Source organism: Malus sylvestris, chromosome 5, assembly GCF_916048215.2.
Source record: "Malus sylvestris chromosome 5, drMalSylv7.2, whole genome shotgun sequence".
Taxonomy (NCBI): Eukaryota; Viridiplantae; Streptophyta; class Magnoliopsida; order Rosales; family Rosaceae; genus Malus; species Malus sylvestris.
This window is the reverse complement of record NC_062264.1, coordinates 41716525-41736016: the sequence shown is the minus strand read 5'-3', so window position 1 is coordinate 41736016 and position 19492 is coordinate 41716525. Positions and strand designations below refer to the sequence as shown.

The 19492-nt window shown below is 38.1% G+C and overlaps 1 pseudogene; it reads left to right on the top strand.

The window, feature by feature from the left end:
- Positions 1-939: 939 nt before the first annotated feature.
- On the top strand, positions 940-13398 carry LOC126623374 (probable LRR receptor-like serine/threonine-protein kinase RFK1; annotated as a pseudogene).
- Positions 13399-19492: the final 6094 nt, after the last annotated feature.

Here is a 19492-nt window from a genome sequence, read left to right as displayed (position 1 = left end):
TTGGTCAAAATGTTGTGATTTACGGCTCAAAATTAAAATGTCGGATACGATCCGGAAGTGGCTATTGATCGTATAGAAGCAGGAAAGAAACATTTGAAGAGTTCTGGTACCATGGCGACCAATTGTAGGTGGCAACCGATCAATCGGTGACGGGCAGAGAAATCCTCTTGCATTTCATGTTTAGTTATTGTGTCTTATAGGGATGAGTTTCGCACTTCTTGGTTGAATACTTGAATTCTTTGCATGGCGGAGAAATTTTGATAATTTATTTATTCCAACTAGGGTTAGGATTCTTATTGTAACTTAAGTCCTATGCACTATAAATAGGACCTTAAGGTTGATTTATTTTTAGTGTTACCTTTGAATACTATCTTCATATGAGATGAACTCGTATAAAAATTAGAGTAATGTTATTCATACTATGTTTTTATACCACATTTTCATACCACATTATGTGGCATTTGATGTGGACAATCACATCATTTGAATTAATCATATTTTTAAATTTAGTTCATTATTTAATAAACTAATAATTAAGAAAAACTAGTTAATTTAGTCTTTCTCCTTCAATTTTTCAAATAATGTAGCAGTCCATATCAGATACTACCCAAAATGGTATAAAAATATGATATAAAAATAACGTTATTTTGAAAATTATAGCGTAGAAACAAGACTTACTATTTGTTGATTGATCAACCACAAAACTATTCCACCTAAAAACATTCACGGTCGTTTGAATTCTACGTTAGCATTCATTCATTCTTTCTTTTCATAACATATGCATTATTTTCTTTCTAATTTTCGTTAAAACGTGACAACAATGTTCCCCAGTCGCGCGTTTCGATCACACGTGCAATTATCACCTCAAAACAAACGTACAGTGATCTCAATGAACAGTAAAAAGTACCTACTTCTCTCACACCTTATAAGATTGGCCGTCTGCAAATACTTATCCAATTACTACAATTTCATTGCTAATTGGTGACGATGCGTCAGCTGGCTGGGAACCTCTTTCTCTTTGTTTGCTTCATTATTATTGCCTTGAGTTGCTTCACACTTCGGGGACTTGCTCAGCTGCCTAAGTTACCCCAACAGGAAGGTGAGTGTTTATTAATATATATCTTTCTACTTTTTACAATCCCTAGTTGCCTGTTTGGATTAGCTGGCCTGCCTGATATGGGCAACCCAAACTGAGAATTGTTCGGTTTTCATTTCCGAGTTATCACTATGAGGGATCCTCCCTTTGAGACTGCCAAAAGCGCTTATATATGCATATAAGCGCTTTTGTTACAAACATGTTCGAATTTTATCGACAATCCAAGTGCTTCCCGAAGAAGAGCTTAGGTGCCTCTCAACGCAAAAAGCACTTATAAGTTTTGTTGTCAATCGTAATCTGAAGTGTTTTCAGTCGTTAGAACCTTCCATAAGCAATCTAGAGAATATTATATAAGCTCCTTCATCAAAATTGCGTCTAGTCGTGGCATTCACTCATTGCTTGTTTACAGTATTGATTTGCTACAGCTATGATGCTTATAGTATTGTTTGAGTTTGGATGCCTTCTAGTTGATGCTCTCCAAGAAATTGCTACCACGATGGGTGCAAAATATTGGACTTTTAACGCCGATGCTTGCCGAATTGAAACCGTGGGTCTAACAAAGAAGCAAACGAAGGGATCCCAGGCAAATACTGATTGTGGTTGCAACTTTGAGAACAGCACTGTTTGCCATGTTGCAACGCTGTATGAGTCTTGACTTTGACTTTTTCTTTGATTTTTTCATCTCCATCGGCTTAAGAAGGCAGCACCCACCATGTCACAGCTCTGAATCTCGGTAACAACTTTAATAGCATGTGTTTAATGTGTTACAGAACGCTCAAGGGTTTCAGTTTACCTGGGTTGCTTCCACCTCAACTCGTCAAACTTCCTTACCTTCGAAAAATGTAAGAGCTATCATATTTGACTTACATGATATACATTTGAGGTTCGGAATTGGATGCTACATGTCTTTAGTTATTTATTAGTTAATTGTTCAAAGTAACATTTCTCTCTTGTAGTGATTTTGCTTACAACTATCTCAATGGTACAATACCCCAGGAATGGGCTTCAACGAAACTAACTTATATGTGAGCCTTTTGAATTTCTTTGAAAAGGTTTTGATCTCGTTGCTATGTACGTATATCTAATAGTGAATTTCCTGCAGCTCTGTTCTTGTCAATCGGTTATCGGGGCAAATCCCAAAGTATTTGGGACATATTACCACTCTGACATTCCTGTACGTAACTGCATTTTGATGCAAGTCCTTGTGATTGTTGTGTAAATATACTCATAAAAATGATACATCAACTTTCCTTTCTTTTTCTTTCGTAAATCATCAGGAACCTTGAGGGGAACCAATTTTCTGGTATTGTTCCTACTGAGCTTGGGAATTTGGTTAATTTGCAGACTTTGTAAGTTACCAAACCTCTCTTTATATTTCTAAAAAGGATTTAGAGTAGTTTATGTTGAGTTGATAGTTCATACTGCATGTTGCAAATGTAGGATGCTTTCCTCCAATCAGCTGACTGGATACTTGCCAGAGACGTTTTCTGGGCTAAGGATTTTAAATGATTTGTAAGATTCAATTAGATTTGCTGCTTTTTATAATAAACTGGTGCTTGTAACTAATTAATCAGCAAAATGCTAATGAAATGCAGCCGAATAAATGATAACAACTTTATTGGAACACTACCTGATTGGGTACAGAATTGGAAAAAACTCACAAGATTGTAAGATCCTTATACTTTCGTAAAACAAGTTGTTCCCGTTGCCATTTGACCATTTAAAAGTTTATACCCTGTATGAATCGTTTTCTTTTTTCAATTGCCTTGTTGAAGGGAAATGCATTCGAGTGGACTGGAAGGACCGATTCCATCTAATATTTCTGTCTTGAACAATTTGGAAGAGTTGTGAGTAATTTGCATTCTCATTCTATGCTCAGTTTTTCTGCATGATCTTTCGTGTATGCTTGACTAGTAATTCTGCACATCGTGTCATATGTTATGCAGGAGGATTAGCGACACAAATGGACCATATCAGGAATTTCCTTTGCTGAGAAATTTGACAAGCCTAGTAAGATTGTATGTCGAGAGAGCTTCACCGTTGAATGCTTTGATAAGCTTGATGATTTCATATGCATGTATAAGTGCAAGCACATACTCATGCACAGAGACAATCATGTTTTCCTACTTGTTGCGAAAGACAAAACTCCATTTTTCATCAATTGTTAAAACAAAATCCAACCGCTGACGAAAGTATTTTATTGCATTTGATTGTTACCGCTGGTTTTTTGACCTAACAATTGGTGAGCATGAATTTGGTGCTCATCATTGAGTTCTTCTGCCAAAAATTGTATGTTTATCTGCTGTTCTTTTTCTATTCAATAGCTATAAGCCTCTTACTAAGAGCTGTGTTGATGCTGATTGTTTAACAAATTGAAGGGTTTTGAGGAACTGCAATATTTCCGGGGAAATCCCCGCATATATCTGGTCCATGAAGAATCTAGAGATGTTGTAAGCAATAAAATTTTATTTAATGTATCTGCTGAATGAAATCTGTGTTAGGACTTAGGATGGAGACTAATTGATTGTTATTATAAAATGGTGATAGGGATGTCAGTTTCAACAAGTTAGCAGGCCAACTTCCATCCACGATAGGAGCTGAGCGTCTAAAATTTGTGTAAGTGCGAAATTATTTACGTTTTGATACTATCAGTTTTAATCTACAACAGAGAACAGTCAGTTGATTTCAAATTCTGGATACACAAGTAATAACTATTACAGGACAATAGTAGTGACGATTTTTATACAAGCATGTACATCTGCATCTGCAACACTAGCAAATCGGCACACTAAACAGTTTTTCATCTGAACAACTTGCTTTTTGGCCATTAACCATGTCATAGAAATAAAACCAAAATTTTGAAGTTGACATTTTCCTTGATAGTCCAGATATCAAATGCTAATACTATGTGTTGCTTTGATTAGCTTTTTGACTGGCAACCTGCTAAGTGGAAACGTGCCAAGATCAATCTTGCGAGATGGAAGTGTTGTGTAAGTTCGTTTTCTGAAACGCTTTCTGTTAGCTTATGGTTCCTTTTTATTTCTGCATTCTAATAAGTTCCAAATTCTGTGTATCTACCATTGTATATTGCAAATGTTGTGCTAGGATAGCACCAAACCCGTTGGAACCAACTCAAGCTAACCCACAGGAAATTTATCAAATGAAAATGCAAGAACAAAATATTAAAGACACCAAGATTTTAACGAGGTTCCTCAACAGTCAGTGTAACTGGAGTACGTCCTCGGAGCAGTAGGAGCTCACCCAATAATCCACTATCATCCAAATGGGAGTTTACAAAGTGTTGGCAATCTCACAACCCAAAACCCCAATACACCCAATAACTCTCACTCACCAAAGAAACAAATAGAGAGTGAAATATAGTGAATAATTTCCTCTCTATACAAAGCTCAAAGCTAATACACAAATACAACTTTGATTGAGTGAGTACCAACAAAGAAAGAAAATCACATTTCTTTCTTCTCTTCAAAATGGGGCTGCAACACCTCTGTTTTTTTGCTCTATATTTTCTGCTGCGTTTTTTCCTCTTCTATGGCTTCATTACTACTCTTCATCAAAAGTAGCAATTACATCTCATTCAAAATCTCATCCGTAGCTTTTCATAGGCCAAATAAAAAACAAAGGACTTTAGACAAAGTTCCATGTTTTCCTCCCCAAAACATGGAAGAGACATAATCAAGTTGTCTTTTTTTTCTTTATAATTTTTTATAGCCAAAAGTTGGCCACTTGGCCACATACTCCAATTATTCAACAATCTCCACTTTGGCCAAGTTCCGAAAAACGCCATGATAAGCCAACCAACACAATTAACACACAACATCACTCCCAAACACTAGCAAGAGAACAACTCATGCCGAGCCAAATGCTCCAAAACTCCTACTACTCAACGCCTTCTTTATATAGGCAAAATGTGAGCCAAGTTCAAACAGTGAACAAACTTGGCTACACCAACAACCTTAGTCAACATATCAGCGGGGTTGTCTTTAGTTGGAATCTTCTGGAGAATGATTTCCCCTTCACCAACAATTTCACGAACAAAGTGATAACGCACATCTATGTGCTTGGTCCTTGCATGATGAACCTGATACTTAGCCAAATAAATGGCACTCTGACTATCACAATGTACCTCCACCTGCTTCTGATCAACCCCCAAATCTCTAATAAGCCCATGTATCCAAATGGCCTCCTTTATAGCTTCAGCAACTGCCATATATTCAGCCTCTGTAGTAGACAAGGCAACAGACGACTGCAAAATGGACCTCCAACAAACTGGCCCTTTAGCCATAGTAAACACATAGCCTGTAGTAGACTTCCTTCCATCCAGATCACCTGCATAATCTGAATCAACATAACCAACTGCAAAATGACCAATACCAGAGTCATCCCTCTCAAAGCATAAACCAACATCTCGAGTACCATGGAGATATCTCAATATCCACTTAGCTGCTTGCCAATGCTCTTTACCTGGATTATGCATATATCGACTCACCATGCCAACTGCATGAGCAATATCCGGTCTAGAGCATACCATTGCATACATCAAACTACCAACCAAATTTGCATATGGTATATTTTTCATTTGCAGCTTCTCTTTATCAGTTTTAGGACACTGTAAAGAACTCAATTTAAAATGAGGAGCCAAAGGGGTACTAACCGGTTTGGTTGAATCATGAACTCCAAATTTCCGAATCAACTTTTCAAGATATTGTCTTTGATTCAAACTGACCAAACCCTTCTCTCTATCTCTAGTGATCTCCATGCCAAGGATCTTCTTCGCTTCACCAAGATCCTTCATCTCAAACTCATTCTTCATTTGCTTCTTCAATTTCTCAATCTCTTCGACATTCTTTGAGGCAATCAACATATCATCAACATATATCAACAAATAAATGAAAGACCCATCTTGCAACTTCTTGAAGTACACACAATGATCATATTGACTTTTAGAATAATTTTGGCCTCTCATAAATTTATCAAACCTCAAATACCATTGCCTTGGAGATTGCTTCAAGCCATAAAGTGATTTCTTCAATTTGCAAAACAAATTCTCCTTCCCTTTCACTATATACCCATCCGGTTGACACATATAGATTTCTTCATTCAAATCACCATGTAGGAAAGCCGTCTTCACATCGAGTTGCACAAGCTCAAGATCATATTGTGCAACAAGAGCTAACATAATACGAATTGAGGAGTGCTTCACAACCGGAGAAAATATTTCATTGTAGTCAATGCCCTCCTTTTGTGCATACCCTTTAGCAACTAATCTTGCTTTAAATCTCACATTGCTTTTCTCATCAGCATCTTCCTTCTTGGCATACACCCATTTGCAACCGATAGCTTTCTTGCCCTTAGGCAATTTAGCTAACTCCCAAGTCTTGTTCTTCAAGAGAGAATTCATCTCATCACCCATGGCATTGCACCACCTCTTCTTCTCCTCACTCTCAATGGCTTCCTCATAATTGGATGGAATATCTTCAGTGATAATAGGAAGAGCAAAAGCAACATAATCATTATACCGAGCTGGCTTGGTAATTTGTCTCTTTCCTCTGTTCTTGGCAATAGACTCTTGAGGTGAAACTTGCTTTTCAACTTGAATAGAATCTTCAAGTTCAACTTTTTCAACATCCTCATGGTCTCCAACTTCTTCACTTGTAGTGGCTTCGACATCAGCGGAAATAGGATTTGAAGTACCAGAGGCAACTTTCTCAAGCTCCACCTGTTGGACATTTTTCACATTCTTCTAAGAGCCTTTGTACATACTTTCTTCATCAAATGTCACATCTCTACTGATTACAAGTTTTTTCATCTCTGGGCACCACAACCTGTAACCTTTGACACCACTACTAAAACCAAGAAATATTGCCTTTGTGGCTCTAGGATCAAGTTTATTTTCAGTCACATGAAAATAAGCAGGTGAACCAAAAATACGGATATAGTCATAATCAGAAGAAGATTTTCCAGTCCATACCTCCATTGGTGTCTTACCCTGAATAGCAGCTGAGGGTAACCGGTTGATGATGTGACATGCATAAGTAACTGCCTCTGCCCAAAACGACTTGCTTAAACCCGACTGAGACAACAGACATCTAACCTTCTCAAGCAAGGTTCGATTCAATCTTTCTGCAACTCCATTTTGTTGTGGAGTTCCCCGAACACTGAAATGTCTCACAATTCCTTCTTCTTTGCAAACTTTAAAGAAAGGATCGGATGTGTATTCACCACCATTATCCGATCTCAAAATCTTAATCTTTCTCCCAGTCTGGTTCTCAACCATTTTCTTCCAACCCAAGAAAATGCTTAACACCTCACTCTTGTGCTTCATAGTGTAGACCCAAGACCTTCTTGAATAATCATCAACAAAGGTCACGAACCAATGTCTACCACTCAAAGAGGGAGTCTTTGTAGGACCCCAAACATCCGAATGCAAATAACCAAGAATGCCCTTCGTCTGATGTACAGCAGTACCAAACTTCACTCTAGTTTGCTTCCCCAAGACACAATGCTCACAGAAATCAAGCTTACAAGTCGTGGCACCTTTTAGAAGACCTTGTTTCACAAGCCCTTGTAGAGCTTTCTCACCAGCATGGCCTAATCTCATATGCCACAATCTAGTAGTATCTGAATCAGATGTGCCCATATTTTCAGAGACTACAGATGCTTCACCTGTCACAGTGCTTCCTTGCAATAAATACAAATGGCCACATCTAGGAGCTTTCATCACAACAAGTGCACCATAAGTAACTTTCAATGTCTGTCCATCTGAATGAAACCTGAAACCCTTGGATTCCAAAGTACCCAAAGAAATAAGATTTTTCTTCAAATTCGGTACATACCGAACACCTGTCAACTCTTTAACCATGCCATCATGCAACTTCAAACGAACTGTACCAATCCCTTTTGTTGTGCAAGGATTGTCATCTCCCATGAACACAACGCCACCATCAAACTCTTTCAAGCTTGAAAACCAATCCTTGTGAGGAGTCATATGATGAGTACAACCCGTATCCAGCACCCACTTAGTAGCACAATCAAATGATGAGGAAGTGGTTAAAGCAAAGTCAGAAAAATCTGTTTCAACCTCAGCAACATTAGCTTCAGAACTTTCTTTGCCTTTGGTCTTCAATTTAGGACAATCTTTCTTCCAATGGCCCTTATTACGACAAAATGCACATTCATCTCTTTCCAAAGGTTTTCTACCTTTAGAGTTTCCTCTAGGTCGAGACTGTGATTTTTTCCTACTAGAAGATGATATTCTCTCCGATGATCTACCTCTAACAAATAAAGCTTCAGAGGTACTATCATGATTTTTATCTCTATGCCTCATTTCATAATTCATCAAGGCATTTGACACATCTTCAAATTTCACAGTTTCTTTACCATGCATAATAGTGGTAACAAAATGCTCATAAGAGTCCGGCAAGGAATTCAACAATATTAAGACCTTATCTTCATCCTTAATATCCTCATCTAAATTTAACAAGTCGGCAATCAACTTATTAAAAGCATCAAGGTGTCTAATCATTTTTGTACCTTCTTTGTATTGGAAGCGGTAGAGCTTTTTCTTCAAGTGTAGCCGGTTCTCTGCACTCTTTGTCATATACTTGTCTTCTAATTTTTGCCACAACACACTTGCCAATGTCTCCCGCATCACAAAATACTTCTGAGTTTTTGCAAGGCACAACCGAATTGAAGAGCAAGCCCACAAATTTAATTTCTCCCATTCCGGCTTCGACATAGCTTCCGGCTTTTCTCCCAAAGCGGCAAGTAGATCTTGTTGAGCCAACACATCTTTGACCTCACATTGCCACATCCCAAAGTTGTTTGTGCCATCAAACTTTTCCACTTCGAACTTTGCATTTTGCACCGTAGTTCTTGCAAACCCGGAGCTGCTTCCAAAAGGATTTTCATCTTGCCCATCTGACATCTTTGGCAACTAGACAGTACCCAAGAGCAACCAGTGCTCTGATACCAATTGTTGTGCTAGGATAGCACCAAACCCGTTGGAACCAACTCAAGCTAACCCACAGGAAATTTATCAAATGAAAATGCAAGAACAAAATATTAAAGACACCAAGATTTTAACGAGGTTCCTCAACAGTCAGTGTAACTGGAGTACGTCCTCGGAGCAGTAGGAGCTCACCCAATAATCCACTATCATCCAAATGGGAGTTTACAAAGTGTTGGCAATCTCACAACCCAAAACCCCAATACACCCAATAACTCTCACTCACCAAAGAAACAAATAGAGAGGAAAATATAGTGAATAATTTCCTCTCTATACAAAGCTCAAAGCTAATACACAAATACAACTTTGATTGAGTAAGTACCAACAAAGAAAGAAAATCACCTTTCTTTCTTCTCTTCAAAATGGGGCTGCAACACCTCTGTTTTTTTGCTCTATATTTTCTGCTGCGTTTTTTCCTCTTCTATGGCTTCATTACTACTCTTCATCAAAAGTAGCAATTACATCTCATTCAAAATCTCATCCGTAGCTTTTCATAGGCCAAATAAAAAACAAAGGACTTTAGACAAAGTTCCATGTTTTCCTCCCCAAAACATGGAAGAGACATAATCAAGTTGTCTTTTTTTTCTTTATAATTTTTTATAGCCAAAAGTTGGCCACTTGGCCACATACTCCAATTATTCAACAGCAAATATCTCCCCTTCTTCTTTCTAATTCCATGGCACTCAGGTTCCTGTTTTATTGCAAAACTGACAGTTGTTGTTTATGTTTTTTTTTGCAGTGATTTGTCCTACAATAACTTCACATTTCAAGGCCCTGAGAAACCGGATTGTCAAAAGAACTTGTCTGAACATATACTATTCTCTACAGACTACTTCTTAGATTACGGTGGTTAGGAAAACTAATAGTTTTTTCACCAACTGTCCTGTTTCAGGAATTTAAATCTAAACTTGTATCGGAGCTCTTCAGAGGAGAACAACTTGTAAGATGCTTCTTTTTGTTTTGCTTGATTGTTTCTTTATATGTTTTCTTTTCAATTTCGTAAGTTAACTTCAAAATTTGCTTGTTAAACGTTTGGATCAATCTGTGACAGAAGGGGAATTCTTCCATGCTTGAAGAATTTTAAGTGCCCACGATGTAAGCATACTTGCTGGAGTTTAAGTATTATGGACTGCTATGAAACTAATGTGAAACCAATAGCCTTATTTTACACCTAAAAGTTCAGTGTCGGAGTTCATTTACGAACATGCACATATAAATTTAGCAATTACACCATCTTTGAATTTATCTTCACTCGTGACAATTTTTTGGGCAGATTCAAACTGTATGCATATTAATTGTGGTGGGAGTGACACAATTGTCAAGGACGAGAATAACGCGAACGTGTTGTTTGAAGGAGATGGAAGAGTTGAAGGTGGCAGTGCCAAGTATTTTAGGAATGAGAAAAGTATGTGGGGATTTAGTAGCACCGGAGACTTCATGGATGGCTTCGAGCTGCAGAATACACGCTACTCTGTATCTCTACCATCTTCCAATCTTTCTGAGCCATATACAACAGCACGCATATCACCGCTTTCACTTACTTATTTCCACTATTGTTTAGAAAATGGGATTTACACTATAACTCTCCACTTTGCGGAGATAAAATTCACTAATGACAAGGGATACACTAGTCTTGGGAGGCGTATTTTCGATATCTATGTTCAGGTAATTAGCAACTGCCATCTTTATGTTCTTGTGACTCAACGTTTTGACAAGGTCATTTTTTTATCAGGAAAAGTTGGTGTGGAAGGATTTCAATATTGAACATGAGGCAGGCATGGCTCAAAAGAGATTAGTTAAGCAAGTAGATAATGTCAATGTGACAAGTAACGTCTTAGAGATCCGGTTCTACTGGGCTGGAAAAGGGACAACAAGGATTCCGGAGAGAGGACACTATGGTCCCCTCATATCAGCTGTCTCTGTGGTTTCCAGTGAGTCAATCTTGTTGACATTTCCTTCGCCTTTTAGTACCATCATTTAAACTGAAGGTTGTCCAAAGGCTTTCCTAAGATTCTGTAAAATATGAAAGGCAGTTCTGCAGTATTAGTGCATTTTGAATATTTGATTGTTTTCACAGTTCATGATTTTGCCTATCTGATAAAATCATTGTGGTCAGCATTATCTTCTTTCTTTTTGCTCGAAACCTTTTTGTGAGTGAGCGTAACTGGTTCATTCTTTTGTTCAGACTTTAAACCGTGTACAAATGGTGGAACTGTGCGAACCATTTACATCATTGCCGGTGTTGTTGGGGGAATCTGCCTAACACTATTCATAGTAGCAATCCTTTGGTGGAAAAGATGTTTGCGAGGAAAAAAGGGGAGACAAAAAGGTGCATATTACATTAAACATCTCATTTTCAAATTGCTAGCTTGCATCCTGCTGAAAATTATATTGAAAAGCTGCTACTAATAACGACTTTGATTCTGCAAAAAATGATGTTTGGCATACTTTAATTTCTTCTTGTACAGATCTTCTTGGACGAGATATGCAGATGAGGACTTTTACTTTCAAACAAATAAAAGCTGCTACTAATGACTTTGATTCTGCTAAAAAGATTGGAGAAGGTGGCTTTGGTCCTGTCTACAAGGTAGCCCAGATTTCCTTCTGAATATATATAGAACTCTCAAATAAAGTCCTCTTCTTGTAATACAAATCTTCAGGGCAAAAAGTAAATTCCAAAAATTACGGTTTGAATGCAGGGTCACTTATCCGATGGTTCATTGATAGCAGTTAAGCAGCTCTCGTCCAATTCAAAGCAAGGAAATCGCGAATTTTTAAATGAGATGGGCATGATAACTTGTTTGCAACACCCAAATCTAGTGACACTGCATGGATGCTGTATTGAAAGGGATCAATTATTACTGGTGTACGAATACATGGAAAACAATAGTCTTGCGAATGCCTTATTTGGTAACTTTTATGACGTCAATAAAATCTGAATATACAGGACATTTAACATTTGATTTTAAGTTTCTTGTGGACATTCTATAATTCTAACGTTTCTGTTAAGGTAAGTTTTCAGATTTGATTATCTGTTTTTTATTTGTACACTCAGAAGTATTTTTGGTTGGATGATTTATAGGCCCGGAGAACCGGATAAACCTGGACTGGCCTACAAGGGTTAAGATCTGCACCGGGATAGCAAGAGGTTTAGCCTTTCTGCATGAAGAATCAAGACTCAAGATTGTTCACAGAGACATAAAAGCCACCAATGTGCTGCTGGATGGGGATTTGAACCCTAAAATATCGGACTTTGGATTGGCTAAACTTTATGATGAAGAGAAAACACACGTCAGCACCAAAGTTGCAGGAACCATGTCAGTTGTCTCAAAATTTTCCTCGACGCATTTTTACATATATACATAAGTTTTGTCGTTTTAACTGGAAAGTGACAAATTATTGGGACTATCTTAATTTGCAAAGGATATATGGCCCCAGAATATGCGCTATTGGGTCACTTAACCTACAAGGCAGATGTTTACAGTTTTGGAGTTGTTGCGTTGGAAATTGTTAGTGGGAAGAAGAACAGTTATGTGCCAAGTAACGCTTGTGTCTCTCTCCTTGACTGGGTAGTATATAGCTTTCAATCTCTCGAGCTACAGCATAATTTGTGGTTTTTCCAACAATTTTATGTTAATCAGCAAGAAACCCTTTGATAAAGCGAAATTTCCGTTGTTGCATGCAGGCCTATCAGTTGCAACAAGGTGGAAACTTGAAGGAGCTGATAGATGAGAGCTTAGTGAGTGAAATCAATGGCAAAGAAGCAGAAGTAATGGTTAAAGTCGGTTTGCTGTGCACGAATGTTTCTCCGTCACTTAGGCCTACCATGTCCGAGGTGGTGAGCATGCTTGAAGGACAAACAACAGTCCCGGACACGAAGCCAGAAGTGAGATATCATGCACTGAAGATTTGAGGCTCAAGGCCGTGAAAGATCGACACCATCAAAGGCAAGCACAAAGTTCAAGTGGAAGCCAATCCGAGAATTTGGCAACTTCTAGTACATTTTGCTCTTCATCTACTTCAGGCCATGAATCGAGTTCAATCAAATTTGAATCAAGATCCTGAGGACATCATGCATAGTAGCAGGCTAGCTAGTTGTCTATCCTTCTCTTGTAATTTTTTCATACTAATTGTTGCGAGTTTCTTTAGCAAGTACATATACTCTTCCTTAAGAAAAATATTAAATATTTAGTAGGCTTGTTTGACTAGGATATCTTTCACACCGAAAACATGTGTATTTATAAGAAAGTGGTATGCAAGGTATCGGTATTATTCTTGTTCTTGACTAATACATAAGGAATGGAAAATTGGGTTTCAAGTTGAAATTAGCTATCTTCATGGGAAATAAACCATATAAAAATAGACACACAGAGAGGACAGCGGAGAAGAAATACTAGAAATCTCGAGAGAGTTTGAGAGAAATCAAAGAAGGAGCGAAGTGTTGGAACTCAAGGGGACAAAGGCAAACAAAGAAGAGGATACATGGCAAGAGAAAGCAACAAAGCATTTAAAGGTATAAATCCATCCTTTTATCTTCCTTTGTTTGGTTTCTCTCGGCTTTGCAGGAGAAAAAGAAGCACTTTGCTTCTTCAACCTCTCCCATTCCCCGAAGCAAAAAAATGAAGGTGGAGGTTTCCAAAAAAAAAAAATGAAGGTGGAACTCTAAAGAGGCAACCCCAAATCTTTTCCCTAACTCTTGTTAGATTAAATGTAGAATTATGGAGAATAATCCGAATAATGACTTTGAGGTACGACTTGAATCGTTTCCTTAAAGTGTTATTTGCCCCCACTCGAATGAGTTTGCTAAAGGGTTCTTGGCAAATCACTTCCAGGATACAACAAAGTATGGAATATTCGATTAGCAAAACCGAATTATATTCCCTTAGAAATAACTAGAAAGAAATTGTATGAATGTGATGAAGAGAGTAGAGAGAAATGAATGTAGAAATAAATCTCTGAATTGTGTATGAAACATTATGCCACAATAGGTATTTATAGGCATTAAGGCACCCATTCATCGAGTCCTTTCATTTTAATTGAAGATATACAACTTTTCTTAAAAGTGTTGATCTAAAAGACATGTCCTCTATTTAGAATTTTCAGAAAATAAATATTTACTAATTATATCTTTTAATTTTACTCATACAATTTGAGTAAGCATCATATCTTTTAACTAAAAGTTGTAACCATTCAACTAATTACATTCTGCGTACTGCAGCACCCTTACATTTGCTGCGCACTGCAACATCCTTTCATAATACACACACGCTGCACAATGCAGCACCAAGTCATTATATATATATATATATATATGTATATATATATATGTATGTATGTATAAATATAATATAATATATATCATAATAATTTATATATTTATTATTGAAATCTCTAACAATCCTTCCCAATTTCAATAATATGATAAATAATATAATAACATTTCTCTCTTTATAATTAATCACAAGCATACCGATATAATCATGCATACAATAAAGGTGTCTTTCGAATTAAACCTTTAATTAGTGTAAGTAATTCAAAGTTATAACGAATGCGATGGTGACCTAAGTTTAAACCACCTATTCTTATGTTAAAACCGGAATCACTACACACATGATTATGTCTTATTTCCTTAAAGAAATTTCTGAACTAATTAAGCACTATTATGGCCTTGTGCTTCATCCTGGTTTCATAAACATTTACAAGAAAAAACCCAACTCTTGGTAGAAGCGGCACCACTTCTTATGTTTATATAGGTGAGGTTCCTTCCCATGTCCCTGCTACTATAGACATAACTACAAATAACCTCATTAAGAGATAAAACTCATCCTCCTAAACGTAGCAGTCTTGCACTGATCATCCTGGAATGAGCTATATAATAATTTTCAGTTCTTTCACAACCACTTAACAATAACTTGTTATTACCCATTAAACTTTTAAACTAGTGATGTTCTAGACAAAGTCGGGTTACCATTATTGGTGGCTAATTTTCAGTAAAGGGTTTTAGCCCCATTCCACTAGATGTACTAACTACCAAAGCTCTTGAAAGTGCTTTTGTTAACGGATCCGCCAAGTTATTACTTGATTTAACATAAACAATATTAATAACTCCATCAGTTATTAATTGCTTGACATATTCATGTCTCAAGCTAATATGTCTAGACTTTCCATTGTATACCTTATTGTATGCTCTAGACAAAGTAGCTTCACTATCACAGTATAAAGAAATGGATGACATTGGTTGTGGCCACAACTCTATTTCCAATAACAAATTTCTAATCCATTCCGCTTCTTTACCTGCTGTTGCTAATGCTATAAATTCAGATTCCATAGTTGAATATGCTATACATGTTTGCTTCTTCGAAGCCCAAGAAATTGCTCCTCCGGCAATTGTAAAAATCCACCATATTTGCGCTATTGGTCTTATTGGCATATTCCTCACTTGCTTTTCTGTGTCTACAATCACGAATGTAATGGCCTTTCTTTCCACAATGGTAACATACACAATTTGCATTCTTTTGATTGTTGTTGGAATTGGTCTTCTTAAACTTCCCTTTGTCAATTTTGACTTTGAAGTTCTTTTTATATTTGTTTCCTTCGACAATGTGAACTTTAGAGAAATCTTGATTTGCAAAATTCTTATCACAATTTCGAGTTTCCTCTTCAATTTGAATACCCTTTTGCAAATTCTCCAAACTAATATCTTCCACCATGTGTAAAAGTTTCTTTCTATAGTTATTCCATGTTTGGGGTAATTTTTTGCCATAATAGCCCCAACTATCATAGGATCCGGAATAACTATTTTAAGTTCACGAAGCTTTGAGACCAAGACCAATAATTCATGAACTTGGTCTAGGATGGGTTTGTTATCAAACATAGTGAATTCATAATATTTGAACATTAAAAATTTATCGGTACCTCTTTTTTCCGTTGTGTACTTGTGTTCAAGTGCTTCCCAAATTTCATTTGGAGATTGAATGTGTGCATACAGGTCATATAAACGATTAGATAATGTGCCCAAGATGTGTCATCGACATACCAATTCATCTTCTTCACGCTTCTTTCGATCGGCAACTATATTGTCCGAGTCTTTGTCACTTGGTTCACGAATAGGCTCCAATTTCGGGTCCAACACATATATGACATTTAGAACAGTAAGCATGAAATGCATCTTGTCCTTCCATCGGGTGAAATTTGATCCATCAAATTTGTCTAACTTGTAGACATCTTGATTGATAATCTTCAAAGCCATGTTATCAGATTTGTTATCCATAACGAAAATAACATTTTAAGATTGTTAGATTAAATGTAGAATTATGGAGAATAATCCGAATAATGACTTTGAGGTACGACTTGAATCGTTTCCTTAAAGTGTTATTTGCCCCCACTCGAATGAGTTTGCTAAAGGGTTCTTGGCAAATCACTTCCAGGATACAACAAAGTATGGAATATTCGATTAGTAAAACCGAATTATATTCCCTTAGAAATAACTAGAAAGAAATTGTATGAATGTGATGAAGAGAGTAGAGAGAAATGAATGTAGAAATAAATCTCTGAATTGTGTATGAAACATTATGCCACAATAGGTATTTATAGGCATTAAGGCACCCATTCATCGAGTCCTTTCATTTTAATTGAAGATATACAACTTTTCTTAAAAGTGTTGATCTAAAAGACATGTCCTCTATTTAGAATTTTCAGAAAATAAATATTTACTAATTATATCTTTTAATTTTACTCATACAATTTGAGTAAGCATCATATCTTTTAACTAAAAGTTGTAACCATTCAACTAATTACATTCTGCGTACTGCAGCACCCTTACATTTGCTGCGCACTGCAACATCCTTTCATAATACACACACGCTGCACAATGCAGCACCAAGTCATTATATATATATATGTATATATATATATGTATAAATATAATATAATATATATCATAATAATTTATATATTTATTATTGAAATCTCTAACAACTCTCACACTCTTTCGGAGATCACCAAACACACAAAGTCAAATATCCCAGGGGAAGAAAAGGAACCCAGCAGTGCCGGTCTACCATGCCTAGCAATAATGTGGAGGTTCGCCGACGGTGCAAAGGAAAGAAGCGAATAAAGCAACAACAACAATGAACCCACTAGTAGCGCCCACCGCTGACTTCCCTAGGGCCCAGACAACCGCAGCTTCAAAAGCTCTGATGCCTCCTCGTTCCTCCCGTAGCAGCGCCGCCAGCCGCAAGAAGCAACAACCATCATTGCTGCTGTCAATTCCTACAACCGCAACGGTCGCCGTCAAAAGCCCAGCCACGAATAACGGTAGATATCAACTCTGTCTTCCCCCGACTGCAGTGCACCGCTCTCTCTCTCTCTCTCTCTCGGATTATTCACCGAGACCCACAAGAAAGCTTGGGAAAACTCTCTCTTCCCTGCTCAGCCGATGACAGTTAGTGTTGATGCAGCACCAACCGTTGATGAATGCTGACGACAAGATCCAAGCCACGAGTGGCGGCAACGGCGAGTCGATTTCCCTAGAGTCCAGATCGCAGCAACGACCTATAACCATCGCCGATGCAGCGACGACTGATAGGGAACCCACCAAAAGCAACACGCTGCAACAACCGCCGACGTCAAACGAAAGCCAAGACGGACGCATCAACTGTGCACCATGATCCCTCGAAGACAACCCCAAGGCCTCCAAGACTCTGCAATGGCTCTAGGACCACCTTCGCCGTGCCTTCGCCATCATCAACGCCCTACAACCTGCGAGCATGTGTCAAGGTCAAACAGCCGTGGTCGCATCTTCAAGGACAAGCCCGCTTCCCGTATTCTAGAATTGATGGTGCTATGCATAACGGTCTCGCTTAGAAAGAAAGCCACAAGAACTCTAAAAGAACAACCACCATCAGAGCCGTCTATCTGAGTCCAAAGTAGTTACACCCACATCCTGCTCACTCCGCCATCAACTACCATGTCCCTGAAAGCTCTGTGAGAGTCCCGGCACCATGCTCTGTCTTCTTAAAATTAAAGATTTCTAGCATTGCAGCAACCAAACACCGCAACACCACCGCTCTTCAACCGTTGTCTTCGGCAGTCCTCCGGAAGAAGCCTAAGGGCATTGCAATCTGCAATCCTAGGATGGTGAACCAAGAGATGTAGTTGGGCACACGAGTCCAGACCATCAACAAATTCGACAGAGGCTCAAATAAGAAGGTGGCAGCGGTGATCAGTGTGAAAAAGTTAAGGAAGGTAACATTTGCATCACCACTTCTGATGTCAAACGGAAGACAAAGCCAAGGACAGCACCAGCGACTTCAACGCCGCCATTACACAACCACCTCACAAATTTGAGCATGATGATCCAGGTGGCAATCTCATGGATTTGTACGGACAATTATTGTTAAAATATGAACTAGCTGTTGCTAGGTTTTGATCGAGTAAAAGAAGAATGGAAGGTGATCTAATTAATTCATACTCAGGATTACAACAAAGGTTTAGGGTTTTATATACATCTTACTGCATACGCATGCAGTAAACAAGAATATTGAAATGGCATCCTTGCTGTCCACGACGCTGCTGTCAGGGCATCCATGTGGAGACTGCTGTCCATGACATGCTGTCCATGGTGCATGGTGAGTGGAGCATCTTCGACAGAAGAGGATGGCTTCCATTAGAATAATCTTTAGTAATACTCTAAGATATTGTTGCTCAATACTCCCCCTCAAGGTGGAATGTGAATATCAATCACACCCATCTTGCCCAGTAATGATCAGAAAGTCCCTTGTCCAAGTGGCTTGGTGAATATATCGGCTAATTGTGCTCCAGTACGAACATAGGCTGTCGTGATGACTCCTAACTGAATGCGTTCACGAACAACATGACAATCAATCTCTATATGTTTGGTACGCTCGTGGAACACGGGATTGGCTGCTATGTGAAGAGCAGCCTGATTATCACAGTATAACTTTGCTGGCATGTGGTGATCAACACGTAAGTCATCCAACAAATATTTCATCCATGTAAGCTCACAAGTTGCAGAGGCCATGGCGCGATACTCCGCCTCTGCTGAAGACCGAGAAACAGTTGTTTGTTTCTTAGTCTTCCAAGACACCAATGCACCTCCAAGAAAAACACAATAACCTGTAACAGATCTCCTTGTAATTGCACACCGAGCCCAATCAGCATCGCAATAACCAGTCAGAATTAAGTCCCATTTTGACGGGAATAAAAGTCCTTGTCCAGGTGCCCCCTTTAAGTATCGCAAGAGCCGATGAACTGCATCCAAATGTGGTTTTCTTGGTTGCTGCATGTATTGACTGAGTACATGAACTGCATATGAAATTTCTGGCCTGGTGATCGTGAGATAAATGAGC